The 27,407-nt window shown below is 38.5% G+C and overlaps 1 long non-coding RNA gene across 1 annotated transcript; it reads right to left on the bottom strand.

The window, feature by feature from the left end:
• Nucleotides 1-23,841: 23,841 nt before the first annotated feature.
• On the bottom strand, nucleotides 23,842-25,074 carry LOC109265267 (uncharacterized). The gene is made up of 2 exons (XR_002079083.2): nucleotides 24,927-25,074; nucleotides 23,842-24,029 (listed from the first exon to the last, which is right to left on the bottom strand). It is a non-coding gene; the product is annotated as an uncharacterized LOC109265267 (long non-coding RNA).
• Nucleotides 25,075-27,407: the final 2,333 nt, after the last annotated feature.

The raw sequence follows: 27,407 nt of genomic DNA, 5'->3' as shown, positions 1-27,407 counted from the left end.
CAGGGGCTGGAATGGACTATCTGGTGCTTTATTTTGTCACCCAGGACAGGTATTTTTTCTTTAGCGAAGAAAGAAGCCTCAGGTGAAGTTCAGGACAGCCTTGAATGCCGGGTGGCTTGAAACACAATCTGGTAGTAGAAAACTATGACCTTGGCCATCTTTCTTTCCCGCAAGGCTCCACTCCCCAGACCCCTCACCATCATGTTCAGTGTACTTGTGCCTTGTATAAATAACCGAACCTCTCTGACATTCAGGTTTTTAATCTATAAAATGTGGATAAGCATAGTATTACCTACTTCATAGGTTTGCAGGGAGGTTTAAAGTAGGTTAGTACATATAGCTAAATAACTGTCTGCCTTGACTTAGGCATAACATCTTTTCTAGGTTCTATGTCCTGCTGAAAGGCATTCATGGACTTCATAAGGATCCAGAGACTCTAGGTGAAGAATCTCTACTTGAGCAATGAAACGGTAATAGGAATAAACATGGGACATGGAAAGTTATGAATGACGATAAGGAAAAATTATGGAGATATGTAGCTCTCTTTTACCACAGGGATGTATTCAATTCCTGAATTCTCTGCCTCTTTTCTTGAACACTCAGGAGCATCTCGTTTATCAATGGCAGTCAAGGGATTTTTATTGTTTTCATAAATTAAGTAGTTTGTACTGAAACAAGTCAACATTGATTAAATATCTGGTAGTGTGAACAAAGAACATACCTTTCTGTTACATAGGAAATTTCCCATAACTTAGCAAATAATTGATCAATCAACCAGCAAATACTGACTGAGGGATCACCATGTGAGAAAATATTAATACTAGGTGCTATGGAAGATACCAGGAAATAAAAAGGACAATGTGAAAGGCATGACCTTAAAGAACTCACATCGGTAAGGAGATAGGACATAATCTACCTAAATATATTGAATATATATTTATTTAAATATATATATTTAATAGCATTTTAGAGTTATCACACCATGAAACTTATAATGCATTATATAATTATAATTCCTAGGCAAAGTAAAGTATGATATAATTAAAAATAATGGTCTTAGGAAGGCAGAGGAGGGGTGGGGGAGAGATCATTGTACACATGGATAGTTAGGTAAGTGTTTATGGAGAACAAGGTACAATTTGAGCTGAATCCTGAAGGCCAAAAAGAATGTGAAAGAAGAGAGAGAGCTTTTTAGCCTGACAGAACAACGTTATCAAAATCTTGGCAATGGGAAGGCGAGAGACAATAAATAAATCAATGGGGCTTAAGTGGATGTTTTCTTTCAAAGAAGCCATGGGCCCTTTTGTCATCCTTGAATATTCAACAACTGCCACGGTGTCTGACATGTTGAAGTCACGCAGTAAATGAATGTCCCTGTGTATGGTCGTAACTAACAGGAGCTGAGGTAAGACATGAAGGTTGGGTTTGTGAAAAGACTTGAAAGTCTCCCATAGGGCACTCGTTTACTCATTCATTTGCTCACCAAACCCACTTGGTGATTAATATCTACCAATTAATGTGTTGTCGGCTGGATGTTATCAAAGGTATTTGGATGAGGTAATACCGTGATGAAAGTTCTATTTTAGCAGATCAACGCTAACAAGTGTCTGCAGGGTGTTGAAACTAGAATCAAGGAAACTAGCAAGGAAGTTCTTGCTTTAGTCTTGCTGTATTAATACCTTAGTAACGAGCAGATGGACATGGTGAAAATAGGCCCACTGCCCAGGAAGCTGCTGTGATATATTAAGGACGAATGTTTGGAGCACCGGTTCTTGGTTGTGTTCTTTCAATGCATTATCTCAGGTAAGACTCATGATAACGCTATCATCGAGGCACTAGCATAATCCATTCTTGTTATCAATTTCTGTAAGATTGTATTTTTAAGTGATCCCTACACCCAATGTGGGGCTGGAACTCACAACCCCAAGATCAAAAGTCACATGTTCTACTGACTGAACCACCTAGATGCCCCTCGCATAATCAACTTTAAAAGCACAGAGCTGAGGCTGGAAGAAGCCATGCCCTCCCCTCGCTGTTCTCTGCCATCCTAACCAGATGCTTTTGTCATGTAAGCAAAGACGGAGTCAACTTCTTTACAGGCATCTTTCTCTCCTGGGAGAACATTCTTTAAATGGAGAAGAGTCACCATCAAAATAAAGCTACGTAAAGCTCTGGATGTCTGCAAAACTCATAAGGAATTGACCATCTTATATGAATTCAACTTTTAGGGTACGAAAATGATTTGTAGCCTTGATGGTGACTCCGGTGCGAGAAATTAAGGAGAAATCATGCAATCTGAATTATGGGCTTAAAAAAAGGAAAGATTGATGTAGAATCTTTCCCTGCGAAGTCTCACACAGGGTAAGACTTCATGTTGAATGAAGGCTTCCCATACTGAGCGAAGGCAGAATTGTTGACATTTTACAGAGGACACCAGCTCAGGAGATGTGCATCTTGGGAGTGAGTGGAAACTACAAAAGAGAGAGATAAAAGCCAGACCTTCCAGTTTCCTGGAAGACCACCTCCTGGCCGAGCTCCTGCCTGTTTACTTACTAATTGACTGGTGCTGCTGGAAACAAGGCTTGCTACCATAAACCCACTGAAGCACTCCTTTGGCAATGCTATGCTTCCTTTCCAAACAAAGGAAAATATACTAGATGAGGATGAAAGTTGAGTTCAAGCCCAAGATAAGATTGAATCAAATAATGTGCAATGCCTGAATTGCAGAAACAAAGAAGACCCTGTATTTGTAATTACTTTCAACAGAGATCACTTCATTTTTCAGGGAGGTAGCATACATCGTGTAATCATTGAGTACACAGACCCTGGGGCCAGACAGACGACTCAGGTTTGATTCTCGGCTCTGCCACTGAGTATCTGTGTGACCTTAGGCTGTTTCCCCATTCCTGATCACACCTTATTTCACAGGACGATACAATGAGTCTATATTTGTAAAGAGGGTAGAACAGAACCATGGAGGAGAAGCTCTGTGAGTTTATGTCAAGTAATGAAAATGTTAGAATGGGCCGAGGACTTTAAGAGATCGTTTTCTTCTTCGTCTTGTTTTTCATTCGTACTCCAGCCTGAAAGTTCTGTCCTGTTTAGTTTGGAGCACTCAAATGCAGGTCATGTCTGTGCAGTGTGTATTGGCTGTGTGGCACCTATTTGGTCTGTAAATATTCTCCTTTCTATTTACCCTGTATCCTAGGAAAAGTAAATGCTCTGCCACAGAATAGAGCCTTCCAGAATTTAAGTAGGCAAATGCATGAAAAGTGTTGTTCTAATGTCTGTACTGTACAATAATGACTTAGTTTAGGAACTTGTTTCTGAGATGGTTATAGTCCCTTGAGAACTATTTGATTTGATTCAAGTTGTCCCTGTAATAGCAATAATTCATTCCTTGTAATTTGCCTTGTTGAGGTTATTTCTTTAATAATTCATGAGATGAATTTTTTGATGCAGATATACATTAACATGACAAACAAAGTGAAACATGCTTTCCCATTTAAATCATATGAGAGCTTTTATATTTGGAAACAATCCTGTATTTTGAATAAATCCACTTCAAATACTTGAGGAAATATTACTCTTCACAAATGATTTATATGCTCATTTTTAATAGAATGATGTCTAAGCATATCATTTATAAAAGGATTAAATCACCAATATGAGCACTTACTTTATAATTATGAGTCTATGGGGATAAAAAAGAAAATTGAGGCATGATCACATTTGGTGTATCGGGTGTAAATCTCTTTGGAGCTTTCTTCATCAAAAGGTTGGCTTCTCATGAAACATCTTCATTCCTGGAGGCCATTTTCAGTAACTTCCCTAGCATTACTCATGGTCTGAAACAATACGAAATCTAACCAGAAACAGAGCATTTAATTCTTCCCATAGGCCAACAACCATAGAAGTTTGTGTTATCAAAGCAGCACTTTAAATAGGTGATTTGGTAAACTTCTGAATGATAAGAACATTATGTGCCTCTCTGATGAGAGTAAAACCACATAGCAAAAGCTGCTGACAGATTATAGGAAATATTGAGCTTTTTTTTTTTTCATGTAGTTGTGATGAGGGAGCATAAGGCAAGCTGACAGGCCGCAAACACCACCCCCAACCCCCCACCCAGGCGGGATATGTGTGATATTCCTCAGGCACCCCTGGCTGCCCAAGAACAAAGGAAAGGGGAAAAACAAATGGCTAACTGATAGAAATCCTCGTCCTGCAGGACCTAAGTCTCCATCACCCCTCCGTAGTAATGTGGGAAACAAAGAAGGAGACGGCAGATAGAACTAAATTTCCTTATAACCTGAAGCCCATTGACAAATACTTGAGGCAGGCAGAGTAAAATGTTTCTCCAGGAACTCCTTTACTGTCTTAATGTTAATGCTTGGCTAGAGGGAAAAGCAACTTTAGCCTGACAATAGCTAGGCTTCCACTATGGCTGAAGTATTCTTTAGCATACGAAAATCTCACTGGAAACTTCCCCTGGACTTTACCTCCCCCAACCCCATAGTATATAACCAGTCTTTCCTCATTGTCCCTGGGCAGCTCTTCCTGTCTGTGGGTCCTGTCCCTGTGTTTCAATCAAATCACCTTTTTGCACCAAAGACAGCTTCAAGAATTCTTTCTTGGTTGTCGACTATGGACCCACAAACCCCACTGTCACCCGCCCCCCCCCAAAAACCTCGTAAGTTGCAGATCTTGATGGTGGCTAGCTGGAATGTTTTCATACATGGTGACACCCACATTACACTAGGAAGTATTTAGTGATGCCTTTGCAAATCTGGTGGTTTCAAAGGCTGTGTGTGTATTTGTGTGTGTGTGTGTGTGTGTGTGTGTGTGTGTGCGCGTGCGCACATGTGTGGTAAAAATATACATAACATGTTATCACTTTATATTTTAAATGTTCAATTTGGGGGCATTAAGTACATTTACAATGCATCCACCACTTCTCTCCATTTCCAGAACTTTTTATCATCCCACACAGAAACTCTGTACCCACTAAACCATAACTCATTTCTTTCTCCCCTTTGTCCTCAGTAAACCCTATTCTACAATCCCCATAGATTTGCCTATTCTAGATACCTCATTTAAGTAAAATCATACAATAAATTTTTAATTTAGAAAAAAAAGCTTTCTTTTTTTTGTTTGCTAGTTTAAAACTATGTATATATTTAAGTGAGAAGATAGTGAAATGTAAGGAAATTATCACAAGGGCTTCTTCAAAAGAAAGGGTTTCTTCTTGGAGAACATCCCTGGTCTCAACCAATAAATCCTAGTCATTGGGCCTGGGGGCTTGCTATGTTTATGTCACAGAGGAAATTGAAAGACACCTCACATTTTTAATTAAAATCATTACCAAACTGAGCATAACAATTAAAATACACAGATTTTCTATAGAAAGCAATTCACCCAGAAAGTTTTAATGTCACCAAGTGTTTGTTTACAAGCGTTGAGGACATAATCTGAAGACCAGATAATGCATTTGGAATGATGGTACTAACTCCTTATCACCAGGCATTTATTTTCAGTTCTCTGCTCAGTCTTGATAACCGAGCTTCAGTAAAGTATCTGTGTCTTGTCACAGCAGTTCTGTGAAACCAGGAATATAAGGCTATGTTTTGTGATTATAAAATACAGTTAGACTAACTTAGCATAGTCAAATAAACCTTGGTCTTGCTAGAAATATTTTCTACACAAGCTGGCTGTTTTGAGGACAGTACTAAAAACACGTTCTTTCTGAAAGAATAGCACCTATTTCTGTAAAGCGCTTTTAAAATATTGAGTATGTTGAAATTAACAACTAACCACTTAAATGTTTAATTCCAAACAAGAGAAATAATTTAAGCATCATATAAAGATTTTGAGGGAAAAAAAATCAGTATTAGACCAAAGGTACCTCGGGAGATGTGAAGTTTCTTTCATTGATCATTTAAGAGCCATAATGTAGTTCACCACAAACTTACTGTATACTAATGTATAACTTATGTATAACTTAATGTATACATACTTAACGTGTACCCACATCCAGGATGTGGGTACCGGAATGAAAGCTCCATTGGGGCAGGGATATGTGCTTCTTTTGTTTACTGCTCTGTCTCTTATGCTTCAAACAGGTACGGCACATAGTGGGACAAGGTAAATAGTTGTTGAAAATTAGCCCTTAGGACCTAAGGTTCCACAAACCCCAAGGCACCCACATTCATTTCTTCCGTGTTACCTTCCCTTAAACAACTAGAAGAACCTGACTTTGCTGACAAAGTCCCCTTAGATTGGCAGAGGATCAAGTCAAAGTGCCACCTAAGCCGAGTACCATTTCGGAGGGGTAATTTTGAGGAGCTCAGCCCTTCCAGTTTCCCTGCCTTACTGCAGAGTTGAGACATCACTATCCCTGTTTGTTCTTCAAAGCCCCACAGATGACACCCAGGCACTCACACATAGAATATCAAAATCACATCTGTCTAAATTTTTATGTGCCTCTCCACTTCCATTTCCAAGCCCAAGCTTTTCCACACTGCAACTTTCCGTTACCACTGCCATTTCCCCCATAAGTTAGTGACCCTCAAAATTCAGTCAGCTGATGACCAATGGCGTAAGTTTTTATCATCTCCTGTTTTCCTCCATGATTATGTATGTTACGTATCGATCATTCCTTATTTACTTAATGGCTATTGTTCTAAACAATAACAAAATCTGAAAAACCACATCATGGTATGGTAGTTGTATTTTCTGTTACATGCTTAAGGGAATATGAAATTATTCTAATAAAACTGTTCATCGATGGATCATCTAAAATCGCATCGCCTGTTATCAATGGCAGAGGTTTTACTCCTTGGGAAATATTTAATAACCCCTAATTCAAGACTTTAAAAACCAAATCCCAATATTTTATATTTAATTTAATGTTAGTAATGATTAGTCCATAATAGATGTCAGGCATATACATATTTGGCGGCTTCCCACCTAAGGCTGCTTTAGTTTGTTGGAATCAGGTGGGAAATATATCCTTAGTGCTTCATGTTTCTGAAATGGCACAGAGACTCCCAATAGCAGCAGTGTAAGGGCTACGATAATCTTATTTTCTATGTGTTAAAACTACTCTAAATGGGTCCCGGGCTGATCAGCCACTCTGCTCTTACTGGGTGAAGTTACGGGAGCAGGTGTCAGTAGTCTAAGTCTCGAGGATCTTCTAATACCCTATAAATCCCACATTAGATCTTTCCTAACCGATTCCCTTAATTAATGCCTAATCCTGTGTCCAGTCTGGCCCCTCAGGATTTTCCTTGACACTTGGGATGCTTATGTGTGCCTATAGTCAGAGATATCTCAGGTCAGCTTCACCAGGAAGCAGATTCTGAGCCAAAGCTTTCTTTCGGGAGGTTGACTGGAGAAAGCTCTCAGAAACAACCCTTGTAAGGCAGAGAGGAAGCAGGATGAGACATATGGAGCATTGGTGCTGCGTTGCAGTGACAACCTCAGCCTCAGCTGGTCAGGCGGGAAGCTCTGAAGCTGAAAGGACTTGAGACTTAACTTGAATTCCTTTGGCAAGGCAGCTGAACTTCCGTTCCCCAACATCGGCCAGAGGAATCATCCCTGGGAAGGGGCTAAACTTTAGGCAAGGTAGCTCCCTTCACCAATGGGACCCTGCTGTGAACTGTCAGTCTTCAAAAATTCTGGCAGCTAGAAGGTGAGTGTCTCAATCTCTGCTGAGGAGATCTGGGTGATGGTCTGTGGCCCACGACAGCAGGCACAAGGGCTTCCAGCCCTATCATGTAGGGAAAAACAAGCTATGTTTTCACATGAATCAAGCTCACATGGGGCACCTTTGTGGCTCAGTCAGTTAAGTGTCCAACTTTGGCTCAGGTCATGATCTCACGGCTCATGGGTTCGAGCCCGACGTCAGGCCTTGTGCCAACAGTGTGGAGCCTGCTTGGAATTCTTTCTCTCTCCTTATCTCTCTGCCCCTTCCGCATTCTCTCTCCCAAAGTAAATAACTAAATTCAAAAAAAAAAAAAAAAAAAGAGAGAGTTCATAGTATTTTCCATTACTTTGAAAAGGTCTTTGTAATTGTTTATCCCGCTACACTATGAGTTGGTTAAATGTAGGGGCCACGTCTTTTCAACTTCATCATTCCTGATGTATCGGTCATATGGTTGCTCCATAATTGTTAAATCATCGAAACTAAACCACTAGACATTTGGCACAAGTCCCTAAACAAAATACAATGGATTAATAGTATATAAAAGTCATGAAATGGGCTAATAGACTCATACGTAACTGTTTATATATTGTTGAGAGGCTAGAAATGCTAAGTGGACTATATTTTTGATTTTGTTATAAAGTGTGATGAATTATAACTTAATCCAGCGGTTTTCAAACATGCTACCATGTGAAGGTTGAGGAAAGTGGTGGCTGATTCTCCCCCAAGCCCCTCTGCAACCAGGGCAATACTGACATTTTATGTTCACGTGATCCCATCCCTAAGAAAAAGGCCCATAAAAATCTAAGTGTCCAACAGTCATTTCCTAGTACATCTGTGAAGAAAACATGGTGTCTCGGTCCATACCGGCCATTACAATAGAACACCAGACACTGTGTGGCTTACAAACAAGGTATTTTTTTCTCACAGTTCTGGAGGCTGGGAAGTCCAGGAACAGGCGTTGGCAGATTCAGTGTTTGGTGAGCTCCTGCTTCCTGGATCAGAGACCATCGTCTTTTTTGCTATAATCTCACACGGCACCTTCTCTCAGGCCTCTTTTATAGGAGCGTGAATCCCACTCATGAGGGCCCAACCTTCATGACGTAACTACCTCTCAAAGTCCCTGCCTCCAAATACCTTCACACTGAGGATCAGATTTCAGTATATGAATTTGGGGGGAATACAAACATTGAGTTTATAACACACTGTGCTCCAATTTCTCATATTTACAAATAGCTCTAAAGCCAGATCATTACAGGCATATAAAAATTAGAGGTACCATGTCAGTTTTTAAAAATTTGGCTCTTCATAATATTAATTTTTTAATGTTTATTTATTTATTTTGAGGGAGAGTGAGAGAGAACAGGGGATGGGCAGAGAGAGAGACAGAGAGAGAGAGAGAGAGAATCCCAGGTAAGCTCCATGCTATCAGCACAGAGCCTGACACAGGGATCAGTCTCATGAACCGTGAGATCATGACCTGAGCTGAAATTAAGAGTCTGATGCTTAACCAACTGAGCCACCCAGGCACCCCTAGAAGATTAATTTTTTTGAATTTTGTCCGGTTTTTTAAGATGAAATTGGCTACAGATCTTTCTTCTTTTGTAATATATGCACTTTTCGCTATAAATTCCTTCTTACCACTGTTTTTATGGTATTCCCCAAGTTTTGATAATTTGTATTCTCATTTTCATTTGCTTCAAATGAAACTTTCTCTTCTTTGACCCAAACACTCGTCTTCTTTAACCCAAAAGTTATTTAAAAGTATGTTGTCTAATTTCAAACATTTGGGGTTTTGACCACTATCTCTTATTTCCACGGAGTTTGAGAACATACCTTGCATGTTTTCTAATCTATTAACTTGGTTAAGGCATATTTTATGTCCCAGCATGTGTTCAATCCTGATGACTGTTCTGTGCCAGCTGGCGAAGGATGTGTCCTCTGCTGTCATTGGTTGGAGCATTCCGTAAATATCAGTTAGATCAAGTTGATTGATAGTGATATCCAGGTTATATACATTCCAATTTTCTGCTTGATCTATTACTTACTGAAAGAGTAGTGTTGAAGGCATCAACTTTAGTGGTGAATTTGTTCATATCTGCCTTCAATGTTACCAGCTTTTGTCTAACTTGACTTGGCACTTTGTTGTTAAGTACGTACACATTTAAGAGAAATTAAAATTTACTTCTTTATCATGATGTGATGCTCGTTTACCCATGATAATTTTCCTTGCTCTGAACTATGTTTTGTTTGCAATTAATACAACTTCTTTAGTTTTGTTTTGCTTATTGTTAGCGTATTTTGCTCTATCCCTTTTAACCAATCTGAGACTTTGTTTTTAAAGTCGGTTTCTGTGAGACAATGTGAAGTTGGGCCTTGCTTTTTTATCCATTCTGACAGTTTCTGAATTTTAATTGGTGTTTTGACCATTCACATGGAGAACTATTCTTGACATAGTTTGGTTAATATCTAACATGTTTGTAACTTTGTTCTATTTGCCGAACTTGTTCCTTCTTTCTTTTTTCCCTTTTTTTGCTTTGTCTGTTTTTTAAATACATTTATTTACTTTATTTATTTTATCTATTTATTTATTAATTTAGTAAGTGGGGGAAGGACAAAGAGAGGGAGAGAGAGATTCCCAAGCAGGCCATGCACTTATAGTGCAGAGCCCTACGTGGGGCTCAAACTCACAAACTGTCAGATCACGACCTGAGCTGAAACCACCAGCGTCAGATGCTTAACTGACTGAGCCACTCGGGCACCCAGCTATTATGACTTTATAAAAGTTATATTTTATATCAAATAAGAATAAAAAATAAAATATTTTTATTTTGTCTTTCTTTATTTTTTCCTCTGACAGCCTTCTTTAGGTAGACCCAAGTTTGTGGCTTATATCATTTTCCTTCTGCCTAAAGAAATCTTTTCACATATTTTTGTGTGTGCATACAGGTATGCTGGCAATAAATTTCTTCAGTTTTTGTCTAAGGAAGTTTTTATTTATCTTTCAATTTGAAGGATAATTTTTCCAGATACAGAATTCCTGGCTGGTACTTGTTTCTTTCCTTTCAACATTTTCAATTCATCCCACCTTGTTCTTCCTTACATGATTTCTTAAAAAAAGAAGTCCACTATATACTTGTTCCTCTATAGGTAAGTACATTTGTTCCCCTCTGGGGAACTTTTTTTGTCTTTCTCTTTTGGGGAGGTGGGAGAGAGGTTCTAAATACAAATTGCCTTGATGTTGTGTTCCGGTGTGTATCCTGCTTAGTGTTTTCCAACCTTCCTGGATCTGTGGTTTGGTATCTATTATAAATTTTGGAAGACTTTCAGCCATTATAACATCAACGTTTTCTTTCTTTTTCTGCTATTACAATTATGAGTATGTTATATCCTTTGACATTATTCTACAGTTTGGGGATACTCTGGGTTTTGTTTCGTTTTGTTTTGTTGTTTTGTTTTTTCTCATTGTCTCTTTCTCTTCAAATGCCAGTTTGTGAAGTTTCTATTGATCTATCTTCAAGCTCACTGATTCTTTCTTCAGACATGTCTTATATCTAATTTACTAATGCACGTGTCACGGGCATTCTTTGTATCTGTTATGAATTTGGGATTTCTAGCATTTCTTTTGTAATTTTCCTCTGGGTTTCCATCTCTCTACTGTTACCCAACTGTTCTTTCATGTTGTCTATTTTTTCCATTAGAACTGCCACACATTATCAAAGTTTTTAAAAATCCCCTGTGAATATGCCAGCATCTACGTTATACGTTAACGTTAACATATACGTTAGGATTACTTTGTTTCTTATTTTTCCTTGCTCTTTAGCTTGCCTTATAATTTTTTGTTGAGAGCCAAGCATGTTGTATTAGGTGAGAACTGAGGTCAATAGGCCTGTAGCATGAGGATGTGCATTAATATGTTTAGGAATTGGACTGTGTATTTTTTGTGGCTTTAAGTGACAAAAGTTTCAAAATCTTCCAATGCCCTTGTCTCCTCACTTGCCTTTGAATTTTCCTAAGTACCCTTCCTCAGAGGGAGTGCCATGAAGCTCTTTTTACAATAATCTACTGTTATTATAATGGAGCTTATTATTTGTTTATTTATTTGTTTTTGAGAGAGAGACAGAGAGAGAGAGAGAGGAATGGGTAAAGAAAGAGGGAGAAAGAGAATCCCAAGCAGGATCTGCATTGTTAGCACAGAGCCCTATGTGGGCTTGATCTCAGGAACTATGAGATCATGACCTGAGCTGAAATCAAGAATTGGTTGCTTAACCAATTGAGCTACCCAGGCATCCCAATAATGGAGCTTATTGTGTTATGAAAAGGAAGGGGGAGGCATTCAATAGTCTCACAATGAAATCTTAGTTTTTAGTGTGCCTATATGTCTGGGCTGTGACCTTCACAACTATCTGTCCCCTGGTATAGCCTCATCCCCCGCCAACCCCAAACTTGCTTTGGTACAACATGAAGGCTGGACAAGCTGGAGCGGTAGGAACCCCCTTCCCCCAACTGGGATAAGGCTCCGGTCAAGCCTTTTCCCTGAAATAGATCTTTGTTACAGGGAACATTCCAGGTACATTCCATAGTATTTACCCATCTTCTCCCATTCCAAAACCACAAGAAGATCTTCCTCAGATCTTCAGCTTGAGAACCTGGTGGAGTTTCCAGAGGCAAAAATCCTGAAAATGTAAGGTCACCTTAACATTGAAGACCAAGAAGTTTCTCATTGTCATGGTAGTACACATTCAGCCTTCAGTGACTGCTCAAAAGTGCCACTTATGTGTTTGTGTCAGTTTATGGCTACAGTGGCTTCTGCTCCACTCAAGCACATTCCGGCTGTGACTCTGAATTCACCTGTTTAGCCAGATTTCAGTATAGTATTTTGCCCTGAAACCTCCATTTTCTTATGAGTCCAAGAAGGTCACTGATGCTCAGTCTGTTCAGCTTTTTCTTACTGTAACAGGAGTTACTTCCAAGATTCTTATACATTGTTGCTGAAACTGGAAATGTCTTAGTTCTTTTAAGCCAGTGAGCTTTATCCTTCTTTCTGGCTTCCAAAGTTCTATTGCCACGGTCTTATTTTCTCTTTTTACCATCCTTTTTGATAGATTTTTTAAGACTTTTTGAGGTGCCTGAGTGGTTCAGTCAGTTGAGCGTCTGACTTTGGCTCAGGTCATGATCTCGCGGTTCAAGCCTTACATTGGGCTCGCTGCTGTCAGCACAAAGCCTGCTTCAGATCCTCTGTCCTCCTTTCTCTCTCCCCCTCCCCCACTTGCACAAGCACGCGCGTGTGCGCGCTCTGTCTCTGAAAAATAAGCATTTTTTTTAAAAGTCTCTTTTTATTGCTATCTTAATGGGATTTGGTAAAGAAATAGAAGTTGATGAAATTGTTCAATTTTCCACCAGCTATTTAAACTTTACCATTATATTCCCTTAGAACTCTATAAGACATAATTTCCTCAGCTAGGTTAATATCTATGTTGGTTCCTAGAATCGTTTTTCTTTGTTCATTTTTCTTTTTTATCTGCAAGGTCAAAACAGTTCTTGGTAAACAGGAGGCACTTCAAGAATGTTTGCTAAATAAATGGATGGATGAATGAGTGATTGCATAGGTGAATGGTCACCTAGTTTATTGGAGTTGTAGTTATGCCAGGAACAGTCCTCTCTTCAAACCACAGCATCAATGGCCTACTTGTGCTAGAAGTTCTTTTGGAGTTTTCAGATGTCAGTCTGGAAGCCTTTTCACATTTCTAGATTGTTGATTATTTAAGTTGAATTACTCTGGAAGAAATGACAGAGAAGCCAATATCACCTAACATTCCAGTAAAAATTTGCATGAACCTAAACAAAACTGAAGACTGTTAAAACTGGAAGGACTCACATATTTGCCTTGGTATGATTTTCCTTGTGATGTCTTGAGGGAAAAAAAAGTCTTTATTATTAAGTCCTTTCCCGTATCATGATTATATCTGCATCCTTTTAAAAGATGCATCCTTTTCCTGAAGAATTTCCATGTATCATTTGTGAATCTAATCCTGGCACACAAATACTTCTTAATAAATAATATTTTCAAATTGATTAAATAAATGAATGAATGGGCTTAACCCACACATTTGGTAGAATGATGTGTGTTTACTATGGAGTAAACTAATCTCTTGCTCTAGAGCAGAAGTCGGAAAACTTTTTCTAAGAAAAAGTCCAGGTATTAATTTTTTTTGATATCTGGGCCATAAGTCTCTTTTGTAACTATTTAGCTCGGTCATTGTAGAGCAAAGGCAGCTATAGACATTAAGTAAATAAATGTGCATGCTGATGTGTCAATAGCCTTTATTTACAAAACACTGCACTACTGTCTGGACATTTGCTCTGTTCTCTATAATTTTCTATTCCTCTTTTTACTGAACATTCCCTCTGGGATGTCCCATAGGCATTTTATATGATATATATATATATATATATATATAGCCAGATTTTCATTTATTTTTTTATATGTCTGGCCTTTGTAGGCATTAAAATTTGGGATTCCCAGTGTAAATAATATAGTGCTGTCCAGTAGAATTTTCCACAATGATAAAAATGATCGATATCTGTACTGTCCCAAATAGCAGCCACTAGACATAGAGGCAATTAAGCACTTGAAATGTGGCTGAGGTGATGGTGCAATTTAATTCTAATTATATTTAATTTTAATTTATTGACGTTAAATTTAAACAACCACATATGGAGGCACCTGGGTGGCTCAGTCGGTTAAGCATCCGACTTCGGCTCAGGTCATGATCTCACGGTCCGTGAGTTCGAGCCCCGCGTCAGGCTCTGTGCTGACCGCTCAGAGCCTGGAGCCTGTTTCAGATTCTGTGTCTCCCTCTCTCTCTGACCCTCCCCCATTCATGCTCTGTCTCTCTCTGTCTCAAAAATAAATAAACGTTAAAAAAAATTAAAATAAACAACCACATATGGCTGTGGCTATTTCTTGAACAATACAGAAACAAATCTCACTACTTCAAATACAAGATCAATGGCAGGTTCTTGCTAGGTCTCCAGCCTCATCTTTTAATGTGTCTTTCCATGACCTATCTGAAAATCAACCATAGTGAGTAGCCTAGAGGACCCCAAATGCATCATATTGTTTCATACCCCCTGGCTCATTGCTCATGCTTTGTTTTCTCTTCTGTGAAATTAGTGAAATTTACTTAAGTTTCAATATTCATTTAAAATATAACTGCTCAGGGTACCTGTGTGGCTCAGTGGCTTAAGTGTTTTAACTCTTGATTTCAGTTCAGGTCATGATTTTACTGTTATGAGATTGAGCCCTAAGTCAGTCTCCACGCTGGACACACTCTCTCTCTCCCTCTCTAAAAAAAACAAACAAACAAACAAACAAAAAAAAAACAAAACAAAAAAATACACAAACAAAAAAATAAACACCACCACCACCAAAAAAAACACCATACATAAAATATAAATTCTGTTTCAAGTGTAACTTGATCTGTGCCATTGTCTTGATTCTTAGAAGTAGTTATTAATTCATTTTTGCCATTCACAACGTCATGTATGTAGGACAGACTTTTCTCAAATCAACTATAACATTTGTGTTTGTTTGTTTATATGTCTTTCTCCCCTTATAATACAGTGCATTTTGTATATTTCTTGAGGATAAAAATGTTGCACTATTATCTTTAAAAAAATTTTTTTTAAACATTTATTTATTTTTGAGAGAGAGAGAGAGAGAGAGATAGTGGGGAAAGGGCATCGAGAGGGAGACAGAGGATCCAAAGCAGGTTCTGTGCTATGAGCACAGAGCCTGATGTGAGGCCCAAACTCATGAACTGCAAGATCATGACCTGAGCCGAAATTAAGAGTCATCAGCTTAACTGACTGAGCCACCCAGGCATCCCTGCCTTATTATCTTTAGTATCAGCAGAGTGGGTACCCCTATAGATGCTAAATAAATGTTGAATGAATGAATGAATGAATGAATAGAAATTTGGGACTGTGATACAAATCAATTTAAAAACTGGATAAATGATCTTATATATATGTATTCTCAAAAAATAATCCTCCACTAAAGAAGACCATATTATCAGTCTCTTAAAAGTTTGGTAGAAACCAGTATCTCTTTCATTTTCACTTTTAGTATTAAGATATATAAAAATAAGATTTGAAATCAGCTGTGTCTCTTTTTTATCTTTAAAAAAATTTTTTTAATATTTATTTATTTTTGAGAACACAATTTAGGGAGGGTCAGAGAGAGGGCGACAGAGGATCCAAATCGGGCTTTGTAATGATAGCACTGAGCCCAATGTGAAGCTTGAACTCAGGAAGCTCGAGAGCACGACTTGAGCTAAAGTCGAATGTTCAACTGACCAAGCCACCCAGGTACCCCAAAATCAGTTGTGTCTTTAAAGAAGTATGATCATAATTTCATTTAAATTCCATCAATGTATCTCTGAAATTATATGTACAAGATTATTTGGAGGTAGTGGTGAAGTCAAAATTTGAAAAGCTGTGAATGTCAAATGGAATGCTAAGTGGTCCTACCATATAGCTCGTCCCGATGATGGGCTTTAATGTTCATATATGAAAGCATATATGAATCAATGTGTATATATATATATATATATATATATGCACATATACATATGAACATATGAATATATATTCATGCACATTTACAGTTTGAAACTTTACAAGTTTTCAGTGAGAAAACGTAAGAATTGATGTGTTAAGATATTTTATAATACTGTTTGGAACATTATACAGATGTTCTTGAAACTGTGAATTCAACATTTCCAAATTTCTTATCAATCGATTGCCTTCGTTTCTTACTGCTTCATTTTGTAAGTAATTACGGACCACGCCTAGTTGTTCTCTAAAAGAAATACATTTCCTCAGAATGTTTGTATGGATGTGGGGCTATGAATCAGAGAGACACATAGTTTATGTATATGGAGGGATGCATTCATGTTTTCACTTGCAATTAAATTATACCCTGAAGATAACAGTAAATATTACTCCAGCAGCTTTTTGTTTTTTAACATACAAACACAAATTTCCTTGATCTATATACTGTGGATGAAGAAGATGAGAATTCAAAAGTTATTTTTATTCTTAAGAAAAAGAGCATTAGCTCTTAAGAAAAAGAGCATCAGAAAGTATTTCATTTGCTTTATGAGAATTTCCGTCCGTGAACAAAAGAAATTGCTGTAGCCATAAAGCAGCTCAGCCAGATACTGTTTTAGCAATTAATTTCTTGAAGGCCTCATTATTCTCACATTCATGCAAATAAAGCAGAATCTGTTGACAGCTACATGTTCAATGTGATATGGTTAATATTACCGAGTGTAATGTTCCTTAACCACTCAAATTATTTCATCTGGTCTCATATCTGTTTTCCTACACTCTTCTCGGCACCACAAATATACGTCCATTGGTTTTACATGGTTAAAAGGGGAAAGTTTCTGTGTTTAAGCATATATTCTCTAGGTAAACTCTTAACCAAGAGAGGCAGTTCATAGCAGTGTGCTGCTGCTATAACAAAACCCTTGGACTTGGCACTGGATAGTGAAAGGCAAGAAAACAGGTTGCAAAAAAATTCAAAAATGGAAAGGAAAAGAGGATATTGGCAAAATGGACCCCGTGCTACCTACCCACAGTAAAAATGTACGGCTCCAACTAAAAAGATAGTGAATTCACCCAATTAACTTGTACTTTGAGGCAAGACGGCTTCTAGGCAAAATGTTGACACTTGAGCTAATTGCTTTTAGCAGCACAAGTTACTACAAGAAAGAATGTCTTTTGTGTTCGTCAGACTTGTTTATGAATCATGGCTTCACTGCTTCATAGCTTGCAAACTATGGGCAAGATTCCCTTTCTGAGATTTTGTTTGTAAAATCGTGCTTAAGATAAGGATCATAATTACCCCGACCTCAAGAGAGTTACTGTGGGCTTTCTCCTGTCATTAAGATATGCAGCGTGCTTGTCAAAGCACCTGGAACACCTAATTCATCAACAGAGCCCCAAACACCATAATGTATTAAATGAATGACTTTCAAAATGATCACAGATGATCTTTACACCGAAACAAAATAGACGAGCTTATTAAACCCCATCACGATCTCTAGCTAGTAGAATGAAAGCTCCGTGCGGGCAGGAACTTTGTCTGTCTTGTGTATTGCTCTGTCCCAGCCTTAAAACAATGCACATAGTAGACATTGAATAAATATATGTACGCTAGGTAAATGATCAGGGAAAATCCCAACTTCCAGATGAGACAGAGAAGGCACTGGCAAGACCCTCTTTTTGTTTGAAACCTGCCGGCTGTAAATGCACGTACCTATATTTGGAGTTAGTGGCAGAGGTTGTGTCCACTGAAAGGGCACACACCTTTTCTACAAGGGTTGCTACTGCTCACCTCCAACAGTCTGGTGGAAAAATCAGAACTTTTATGTGGAATTTACCACGTTTGAATGTTTGCCTACATTTCTTCGGGAATACTTTCCAGACAAAATGGAACACTAATGGTAGGAACATAACACTCCACAATCTACCCATTTTCAACCTTTGAACTTTCCTTTGACTACTGCTTTGTATTACAATCATCATCATACCTTCAACATGGTCAGCATACTGCAAGTGACTTATAGTCTGACTCTGTAAAAATCAGGAAACTCCTACGGTCGTTATGATCATCTGGTGAAATAGTGAGTCCCCAGAGGGAAAAGATTTTTCTAAATGATAAAGAGCTCCACAAGAGTAACTGATTATTTGTATTAGTCCACAGCCCTGTTTCATCAAAGATCCTGACACTTATCTGAACAATTACTGTGGTGTTTGTGTTGTTTCTCATTTGCGTCATCACCTGCCGTCTACCCATCCTTTCAATGGGCTATCGGCTGAGGAGCCCATAGCAACTGCTCTTTGCCAAGGAAGAGGAGAGTACTTTTTTAAAAGTCCTTTCAGAAGGCAAAGCAAAGAGATGACTTCCTGAGGGTCTACTTTGTACGAGGCTCCTGGGCACCTATGGGCAGTGCAGGTGCTGTCTCCGAGTACATACCCCTGGGTATGAGTGAGGGCTTAAATCCAGCCTTTGATCTACTAGGGTTTGTCTAAAGGTGGCCCTTCTTCTAACTCACTTGCCTAAAATGAACACCTTCTGATTGCCCATCAACTTGTCCTTCACCAAGCCTTGTGCTAGTGCTGAAAGATACACTTTTCTCATGCCCATAAAGGCAACTCATTGCCCCATCAAAAAATAAAAGGCTGGGGTTTTCAGGTACGCTGAGATAAAATTGAGGATATGCCTTCATTATTAAAATGAAAGAAAATCTTATTCTGGGACAAGTAACCCTAGGCATTCTTCATTTGTTTGAATTGTTAATCTGTAAAAGCTTTCAGAATGATGCAGGGGAGAAGGGTGTTCTCTGATAGAGGACAATAAAAGGTATAGAGGGTCTGTTGCCAATAGGCTCACTGATTAGTTTAAGAGAAAACAAACTTTACCTGTATGAACAAATAGAGGGAAATCTGTAAATTGAGGATTTTATTTTTTTATTAAAAAACTGGGGTTTTCTTATTTGAGAGAGAGAGAGAATGCAAGCAGGGGAAGGGCAGAGAGAGAGGGAGAGACAGAATCTCAAGCAGGCTCTTGATTTCAAGAGTCAGTTGCCTAACTGACTGAGCCACCAAGACGCTCCTAATTTGAGGATTTTGAAAACATAAAATTCATGTTAAAAGACCTAGAAATAGCATGCGCCTGATCTGAAGTGAGGCTTTCCTGGAGTCAGGAGAACATCTATGTTCAAATTTCACTTCTTCAGAAATAACTGTGAAATTGTGAAAGCAACATCTATTTATTAATACCACCTTTATTTACACTGTATGTGTTTTTCCTGGATGATGACTCAAAAATTTTCAAGTCATTCTGAATGAATACATAAGAAAATATTTATCACTAATCACATGCACTCACTTCAGGGAATTTCCACTTCATCGGAGCTGTTCCAGATGTGTTTCGTAAGTCGCTTCTCCTGGAAACGTTGGTAGAGAAAGTGAACTCAGATCCTGAAGTCATCATTTCAAAACTCCACATTTGTCTGAGAGCAGAGGTAGTGGTCTTAGGGAGCAGAAGCCCTTTGAAATTCTTTTCCTAATTTTTAGCCTCCAGACACCAAGGAGAGGCAAAGGTGGTCAGGGATGGGTCAGTGAGCAAATAAAATGTGTCCCGAGGATCCAGAATTCTGGGTCAAAGCATAGCTAGACATTTCCACAAACTCGTTCTTAAGAAGCAATGAAAAAATATAGCCCAGATGAACATCTTAAGCATATATTGCTATAAGCCGCTATGAAGGGACCAAGAGGTGAAAACATTATTTTCCAATTTCCTAATGCTATCCTACTCGAAGCCCATGTTGTGTCAAGTCTCCTGGGTGGCGTTGGTTCCCTTTCCAGATGGAACCCAAATAAAATATCCAATTTCTACTCAATGTAATGAACATAAGGCAGCTCCATTTCAGGAGGGTAACACGCTCTAAAGGCCACAACTAACCTAAACTATTAATAGCCATTTTTTACTAGTTTCTAAAATAGAACAAGCTAGTCTTACCATTGAATTTTTTCACAAAATGTTTTGGTTTAGGGCTAGATTAAAAGGCAGAGTTAAATAGACACGATGCATTGTTTTGGAGCTTTATGCTTTGGAGTAATCTGTATTTTTGTAACCAGCTTTTACTGACAGAGCCACAGAATGACAGTGTGGCTTAAAACTGCCTATGAAGCACAATGTCTCATGAAAAAGAATGCCATAGAAATGCTCTTTCTTTGCCATTTTATTCAGCTTCTGTGGACATGGCGCGGAGGTAAGAGGGTTCACTCTTTCATACTCCTTTCACCAAAGTCTCTTCTATTATGTTCCTCAAAGTCTATTAGTGGCAAATAACCCCTCTTCATCAAATCATCTTTCTTGCCAGTCCTGCACGACATCTGGAATCCACGCCACCTCACCTTCTAACCCAGCCCTTAGAACTCAGCCTTCGATGGAGTCAGAGTTCATCTGGGAACAGGTGTGGTATGGGGTAGACACGCTTGTCTTTGCAGTTTGTATTTGTTCCTATGGCTGCTGTAACAAATTACCAGAAATTGAGTAATTCGAAACACAAATTTATTAGGTCACAATTTGGGAGGTCAGAACTCTGAAATAGTCTCATGTCTACAATGAGGATGTCGGCAGGGCTACATTCCTTTCTTGAGTCCTGAGAGTAGAACCTGTGTTCTTGCTGTTTCCAGCTTCTACAGGCTACCCTCACTCCTTGGCTCATGGCCCCTTTCCATCCTCAAAGCCAATAATGGCTGATACAGTCTTTCTCACAGTGTATCACTCTGACTCTTGTCTCCCTCCTCCATATTTAAGACCGTTGCGGTTACGTTGGACCACCTAGATAATTCAGGATACTCTATTTTAAGGTCAGTTAATGAGCAAGCCTAATTCCATCTGCTATCTTAATTTCCCTTTGTCGTGTACCAGAACATATTCACAGGTTGCAGGCATTAGGATGTGGGCATCTTTGGGGCAGGGGGCATTCTTCCACCTACTGCAGGGTCTGACTCAGATCTGAATCCTTGCTTCTCTGATACTTGAACATGTCACATCATTTACTGGAGACTTAGTTTCTTACATAGCAAAATTAGAATATTTGTGCCTTATGGTAGTGATAACTATTATTTCTTAAAGATTATGCATCTGACATTGTGCTCAACTAGATGGAATTAAGTGATTTGAAGTTTAAAAGCACTGGGGAGTGCTTCGCTATCCCTTCTATTTCCTTCCATTATTATCCCAGAGATGGGTGGTAGTCATCATGGTAAGTGGGATTGCCCTCAGTAGACTTCAAATTCTCCTTGACTGGGCTATCCCGATGTCTAAAGTGGGGATGGGAGTGGAAATAAAGAACGGAGTGCTCCCCAGACCATCTGGCCATAGACCTAGGCCACATCTTCTAATGTAGGTTTTATTGACAATAAAGTTGACATATTTATTCTATCGCTTTATCTCCCATGTACAAGATGAGTTTTATTTGTGACCCCCTAAAAATTCAATATCCCTTCTGTACAGAGATTCTGGATCCACTCACACCTCCATCTGACACTCAAACACAGATCTGACACCAAAAGCCTTTTTCCTAACTATTAATCATCTTTGCCTAACATGCTACAATTATTTTAAGGTTTAAATAATTTTATGAGCCAATATCTCATGCATAATAGACTTTCAATAACTGTGAAACCCCTCTCAGTGCCCAATAAGTAGGAGAATCAAGTAAACCAGAGATTTTTAAGTAAACTAGAACATTTTAAATATTGCAAAAGGTAATTGTTACATTAATCAACTCTTTTTAAAAACTTCTTTAATGTTTATTTATTTTTGAGGCCGGTGGGGGGCGGGGAGAGGGAGAATGTGAGAGGGGAAGGGGCAGAGACAGAGGGAGACACAGAGTCCAAAGCAAGCTTCAGGCTCTAAGCTGTCAGCACAGAGCCCAACACAAGGCTCGAACCCATGAACCACAAGATCATGACCTGAGCCGAAGTTGGCCGCTTAACCTACTGGGCCACCCAGATGCCCTTACATTAATCAACTCTTAATGTGTAAGGAAAGTAATTTTTACCTGAGTGGTTGGTTTGTTCATTCACTTTCAGGTCCTTCATTCACACATTCAATTAGTTTTTACTTCTCAGAGAAAATATAAAGTACATGAGGAAGGCCAAATTTTTTTTTCACAGCATCATGTTTTTTTTTTTTTAATTTTTTTTTTTTCAACGTTTTTTATTTATTTTTGGGACAGAGAGAGACAGAGCATGAACGGGGGAGGGGCAGAGAGAGGGAGACACAGAATCGGAAACAGGCTCCAGGCTCTGAGCCATCAGCCCAGAGCCCGACGCGGGGCTCGAACTCACGGACCGCGAGATCGTGACCTGGCTGAAGTCGGACGCTTAACCGACTGCGCCACCCAGGCGCCCCTCACAGCATCATGTTTTTAAATGAATGATATAGAACAATAGAATCCAACTGTGTCCCTGTAACTCTCAGACCTAACATTTCCTTTTTTTTCTGATATAGAATAACATAACCAAAGAAGATGAACCACATTGAACTTAAAATAAATAGTACCAATTCAATTTATAGCCATAATTTTTGCTTTCATTGCACCAACAGGAATTCATCCGTATAGCTTCTGACATCAACAAACGTAGGCATAATTTTTAGAGAGAGTGTCTGAATATCAGATCTCCTCCAGTAGTAAGTAAGCCAAGTTAAGACAAAATTTTATTTGATTAAAAAAATTGTGGACAATGTACTCTCCAATGCTATTAGGCTTTACTGTAAAAGCTAACTACTAACACTTACTAACCAACTAATGACAGATTTTCTCTGGCGTAACTGGTGATAAGTTTTACAGATCAGTAGATATTTCTCAGGACATCAAATACAGGATGAGATCAGTCTGCTCCTATGAGATCGGTCTGCACAGCTCTTAGTGTTTTTGAGGAAAAACAGTGACAGATGTTGTAGCGTTCACTTTTGTTGTTGGGCAGATTTATATAGGCGTTGCACTACCACGTAGCTAATGTTAAAACCAGAATTGCCACATGTAAAAATATACACTGTTGGTTTAAGAAGTTTGAATACCCGCTGTATCATCTTATGCTGTAATAGTCAAGTAGAATGTGGAAATTTTACCCCTTTGGAAAAACGATTGGGAAAGCCAGTGCTAGTTGGATTTTTTTCAACTGTAATTTTTTTAAGCCTTTTCATGCGCAGACTTTTTTATTTGCTCTAAGGTGTGATGATTTGCAATATAGGATCGCGTAATAATTAAGAAACTAAGCTCCAGAGTCAGAAAATCAGAGCTTGAATCATTCACTCACTTAAGATGCATGACCTTGGGGAAGTCATTCAATTTCTCTAATACTTATCTGCAAATAATATTTATCTTTAGATAATACATGTCAGCCTCAGATGATTATTATGAGCTTTTATAAGTCATTTTCACTTCCTCACACAATATTTAGCGTATCATAATACTTAGTAGCTATTATTATTACTTTACATTAGTTAGGGTTCGAGCAGAAACAGCACATTCAAAGTATTGAATTGAAAACATTTTAATGAAGATGTGTGGTCAGGCTGTAAAGAAACTAGACAGAATGGCTGATCATCCAGGAGGCAACAATTATTATAAACAACGACCATCCCTTGAGAGAAGGAGGAAGGGACTGGTATTACCAAAATGCAGGGAAATCTGTAGCCTTGAGGGGCTGAAGTCGCTGGACAAGGCTGCAAGAAAGAGAAACACAGTCACTGACGCAATTACAGGTGATGAGGAAGTGGGTGAGGAGAATCAATTCTGCCCCCCTGCCTTGCAAATGACTCGTTTATCAGACCCAGTGGAAGCCAGGGACCAAAGAAGCACTGTCATGAAGTCCAGGGAGGTCAGTCCCCTGGGGCACAGGTCAGGACAGAGATGGGATATAGAGTATAGCCAGCATGGCATGAAAGTTAACGACTTCCCCTGGAGGTCCCATACCTCCTCCTGTATGAATTGTGACAATCTGGGTCTGCTTGCCAAGTGCCTGCTCTGTCCTGCCCAGGATACTGCTGTGGCATCTGTCCAGCCGCCCCATTGCCCTGACACCAGTTCTCTCTCTCAGTCATGTGGCATTCTTTAAAATCAAGTGTCCTGGGGCACTTGGGTGGCTCTATCAGTTAAGTGTCCAACTCTTAATTTCAGCTAAGGTCACGATCTCACGATTGGTGGGATCGAGCCCTGTGTCAGGCTCTGCACTGACAGTACGGAGTCTGCTTGGGATTCTTCCTCTCTCTTTCCGCCTTTCTCGTGCTTGCTCTGGCTCTTTCAAAATAAATAAATAAACATTTAAAAAGATGCATTCTTTTAAAAGCATGTTAAATGAAATATATTTAATATTTTTTCGGTCTCACTTTTACTGCAAGTTTTTTTTTTAACTGTGATCATATTTGCATACTAATTATTTTTCACTGAGACCTAGTTGGTTTTATAGTTCTTTGCTAGCTTAATAAAGAATAATAGTGTTTAAAATAATTTGACCGATATAGTTAATTCAGCTATGCTGTTAGTATAACTTTAAAAAAAAACCTGTTCACTCTCATCATAGAAGAAGAATGATATAATATACCAGATGGAAATCCACTTACTCCTTACGGGTCAGGAATGCAAATAAAATAGCTATGTAATAATATGGTCCAGCTGCACTTTTGGCTTTAACAGAGGCCCCAGTTGTGATGTGGCATCTGAAAGATTTTTCACAACATATTTTTCCAGCTGAAATTTGTCATGTCCAGATACAGGATCTGCCAAATTACAAAAATTTGACAGATGCTAGATTAAAAAAAAAAAAAAAAAAAAAAAAGCATTTATACAAGTTAGGAATTGTTCAGTAACTACTGCCCTCCCCTCCCAAATGCAATCCAAAAACTGGAAGAAATATTATTCACTGAGTCTATAAAATAAGCAGATCTACCCTGCTTTAAGAGTTTATTTTTATTTCTTTATATGAAACATTTCAAATGCTCCTGATAGAGGGTATCTGCATATATGAGTGTGTGTGTGTGCATGTGTATATCCATGCATGTAGGCATGTGTTTATGTGTGTGTGTTTTCAAAATATGGACCGCTATTGGGAAAACCAAAACCACTTGAGAAATGTAGAATTTACATTTTTACCCTGTTCAAAAGACCTCATGCTGGGTGGGCTATGTCATTGACTCCTTCATACTACTGAGTCAGTCAATTGATCTAGTGAAGAATGTCATAAACTTATGAGTGAAGTGAACTGAGTTCAAGTTCAGACTCCCTCAGTTGCATGCTTTGTGGGCATCACGACAGTCAAACATGCTGGCCTTGTTCTAAAATGAAGACATACGTAGATGAGAGAATCTCAAAGCGCCTCTGAATTCTGAAATGTATTGGAACTTATTATTTTTAGAATCCAATCATCTGTGACTTACGTTGCCCAAAAAATAGCTTCTAAATAAGTATTTAAAAAATATATATTAGTGGGGTGCCTGGGTGGCTCAGTTGGTTAGGCGTCCCACTCTTGGTTTTGCCTCAGGTCATGATCTCACAGTTTGTGTGTCAGGCTCTGCCCCTCCCCTGCTTGTGCTCTCTCTCTCTCTCTCTCTCTCTCTCTCTATTTCTCAATAAATAAATAAACATTTCAAATAAATAAATAAATAAATAAATAAATAAATAAATAACAGTAAATGTTACTGTTTATTTTTTAAAAATTTTTAATGTTTATTTATTTTGAGAGAGAGAGAGAGAGAAAATGAGTGGGGGGGGGGGTGCAGAGAATGGGAGACACAGAATCCAAAACAGGCTCTAGGTTCTGAGCTGTCAGCACAGAACCTGACGCAGGGCTTGAACTTACAAACCATGAGATCATGACCTGAGCTGAAGTTAGATGTTTAGCCAACTGAACCACCCAAGAGCCCCTAGTAAATGTTAACTTTTTAGAGCAGTTTTAGGTTTAGGGAAATTTTGTATGGGAAGTACAGGGACTCCCTTCTCCCTTTCCCCTGTTATTAATATCTTACATTAGTGTGTGCATTTGCTTCAACTGATGAACCAACGTGGACACATTAGCTAACCCCGTATTTTGCATTAGGGTGCACCCTTCATGTTGCAGAGTTTTGATAAATGTGTTACATTATGTATCCATCAGTGCAGTATCACACAGAATAGTTTCAACAACCCTAAAAGTGCCCTGTGCTCCACCTACGCATCCTTGTTTCCTCCTCCTGAACATTGGGAAACCACTGACCTTTTTATTATCTCTATAGTTTCACCTTTCCCAGAATATCCTATGGTTAGAACCATAGAGAATATAGCCTTTTCAGATTGACTATTTTCTCGTAGCAACATGTGTTTAAGATTCTTCTGCGTCTTTTTGTGGCTTGATAGCTTATTTATTTTATCACTGTACAATATCCCATTGTGTAAATATACTACTGTTTATCCATTATCCTATTGAAAGATATTTGGTTGACTCCAATTTTTAGCAATGATGAATAAAGCGGCTATAAGCATTCGTGGGCAGGTTTTTGGGTGGCCATAAAATTTTAACTCATTTGGGGAAATGCCTAAGAGCATGATTGCTGGATTGTATTGTTAAGACTATGTTTAACTTTTTAGAGACTGCCAAACCGTCTCAGAAAGTGGCTGTATCATTTTGTATTCCCACCGGTAAAGAATGAGTTTCTGTAAACAAATGTTTTTATTTTAAGAAATATCTAAATAAAGTCACTCAAAATAGCTACTCAGTATGAATAGTTTAACAAAAAAACATCAATTAGCTTATACTTTATATCATAGGAAATCTTGTTTATATAAGATAAAAAACATTTGGTGTGTCCAATAGTGTTGTTTTACGGAATTAATCATCTGTTAAAATACATAAGATATTCTATATACTTCAAACATTGTTTTTGCATAAAATACTTTAAGAACACTTTTTTTGCTACATATGATGATGTTTATTACATTTCACGTATATTTACATTACTGCACGCCATGTATACAATTGATGAGTCCCCACTTCTGAGATAATCACAAGTCACATTGATATTATGGAGTCTCAGTACTTGGTCTACACTTGAGGCAGACCCTTTCTGGTG

Source organism: Panthera pardus, unplaced genomic scaffold (genome assembly GCF_024362965.1).
Source record: "Panthera pardus isolate Hobbes unplaced genomic scaffold, ASM2436296v1 HiC_scaffold_6, whole genome shotgun sequence".
Taxonomy (NCBI): domain Eukaryota; kingdom Metazoa; phylum Chordata; class Mammalia; order Carnivora; family Felidae; genus Panthera; species Panthera pardus.
This window is presented reverse-complemented; position numbering and strand designations above follow the sequence as displayed.